Source organism: Pristiophorus japonicus, unplaced genomic scaffold (assembly GCF_044704955.1).
Source record: "Pristiophorus japonicus isolate sPriJap1 unplaced genomic scaffold, sPriJap1.hap1 HAP1_SCAFFOLD_1134, whole genome shotgun sequence".
Classification (NCBI taxonomy): Eukaryota; Metazoa; Chordata; class Chondrichthyes; family Pristiophoridae; genus Pristiophorus; species Pristiophorus japonicus.
In genome coordinates this window covers 62501-65000 of record NW_027250793.1, presented here as the reverse complement: position 1 = coordinate 65000, position 2500 = coordinate 62501, and positions in this window count along the sequence as shown.

The window sequence follows — 2500 nt, the reverse complement described above, 5'->3', positions numbered from 1 at the left end:
TCCACCCGGCCTCAGCCATCAGCCCTGCCTGCCTCCAGCCGCCTTCTGGTTAATGAGTTATCCAGCCTGGCACTTCGGTTGCGCCCGCGAGACCAAGTCTCGGCTTTGGTTAATGATTTGAGCCGAACCGACCTGCCCCCCGCCCCCGCGGGCTGAACTCGGGCAGGTCTGCCGATTTCCCGACTCCTTTCGGGGCCTAATCGCGTCGCGCGAGCCGCCTGGCGCGATCGGGGACCATGCCCCGGCCTCTGCCAGGCCTCGGGCAGCCGCTTTTGAAGCCCGACCAAAAACCCGAAAAATGGGCAAAAAGGGAATAAATTCCCGCCCAAAAAGGGTGAATAGTCGGTTGGGCGGCAGCCCTGGTCGGTCTCTGCAGACCTGGAGGCTCGAGACGTTTGTTTGGAAAACTCACCAAGTCTCGATTCTGCCACCTCCTACCTCTGTGCAGATACCCCGCCAACCCCCAAGGACAGAAATGACAAGTGTCAAGTTGGCGGGGCGTCGGGCCACCTGCTGCCGGCCATGAGCATCCAAATCCCCGCAAAAGGGGCATTTTCATTTCTTCATCGGGACTTCCGACAATTGCCGAGGTTCAACTCATTAACGTTGTTCGCAGACACTTGCCAGAAAATGCAAGTGGCCACTTTGCCGGGCCGACTCGCTTGCCCAAGCGGGAAACCATCAACCGCAGGCCCGGTAAGGCGGCCGAATCTGACCTCATAGACTTCCACACAACGGGACTTTTGACTTTCCCGGCCGCGGGTGGCCTCCACCCGGCCTCAGCCATCAGCCCTGCCTGCCTCCAGCCGCCTTCTGGTTAATGAGTTATCCAGCCTGGCACTTCGGTTGCGCCAGCGAGACCAAGTCTCGGCTTTGGTTAATGATTTGAGCCGAACCGACCTGCCCCCCGCCTCCCCCGGGCTGAACTCGGGCAGGTCTGCCGATTTCCCGACTCCTTTCGGGGCCTAATCGGGTCGCGCGAGCCGCCTGGCGCGACCGGGGACATGCCCCGGCCTCTGCCAGGCCTCGGGCTGCCGTTTTTGAAGCCCGACCAAAAACCCGAAAAATGGACAAAAATGGAAAAAATTCCCGCCCAAAAAGGGTGAATAGTCGGTTGGGCGGCAGCCCTGGTCGGTCTCTGCAGACCTGGAGGCTCGAGACGTGACTTTGGAAAACTCACCAATTCTCGATCAGCCACCTCCTACCTCTGTGCAGGTACCCCGCCAACCCCCAAGGACAGAAATGACAAGTGTCAAGTTGGCGGGACGGATTTGACTTCGGTCGCCGAGCCCTGGAACTAATTTCCCGCAAACGGCTTCGGATTTAGCTCCATCCAGACTTCCGGGACGAAACTTGACAGGCCGTATCTCCGCACTCCCGGAGCGCAGCCGCACCGTTCCGGCACCCATCGACGCGGCTGGCCGAGCCCGAGCGAACGCACCCCACGGCGGACGGCTAGGCCTTTCCGATTTTTTCACCCTTTTTCCCGAAAAGATTCCAACTGGCAGGGACATTCGCCCGACGGCTTAAAGACATGCCCTTCTGCCACACTAACGTCCCCGCCTTCGTTTGGCTATGTTGGCTTCGTCATTTCCGTCTTTTATTAAAGATACCATCTTAACACGCCGGTTAACCATTTGCCAGAGTTTTCGGTTAATGGTTTGCCACCTTCAACCCATTTGGTTAACCATTTGCCGCCGACAATTTTCAGTTCATCAGTTGCCACATTCAGACTTTCTTCTCCGGTTGCATTTCGCGGACTTCCAGCGCGCTCGGCTTCGGGTCGGCCCGCAGGAATGTGGTAGCGTTCGATGCCGCTTGCCTTCCTCTTCCCCGCGCCGCGCACCCGACGAGCACAGCTGGCCGACCAGCGGAGATAGCCGTCGGAAAGCGGTCTCCAGCCAACGGCTGCACCTCCGCCGGCCAAAGAGCCGGCCGCACGCCGTCGCTGGCCTCCGGTGCGACCCGTCCGGCCGCAGCGGACGCTCTTTTCCCGCGCCAGTTGCCACGTTGCGTCGTCATGTTACTGCCCAAAGACTGCAGCGGATGCCGGTTGCCCGGCGGGCCAAGCGGCCTAGCGACGCCGTGCCTCGTCCATGCGGGAGCGGGCTGACACCGCCGCCTGCGGGGCCGCCGCCGCTTTCCAACGAGGTATGGCCGACAGCGGTCCGACACGGGACGGCGGAGAGATCCGCATTTCGGCCCCGGCCGCATCAGACAGCCAGAACTGGCCGACCGAAGTTTTCCACCCGCCGGCTGGCCGATCAAGCCCGCTTCCGAAGAAAGGCGCTCGGCTTGCAGGCCGCTCCGCCATCCAGCATCCCTGGCTGCCCGGCACAGGTTACAAGATGCACCCCCAATGACGCAGCAGACCATTGTCGCTCAAGCAGCTTCATGCCGCCAGCCCAACAACAACGGCGACCAGCACCACCACGACCAGCAGCAAATTGCCCTCCGCCGCCCTGTCGACATCACTTTAAAAGCCACACCGCAAATACGC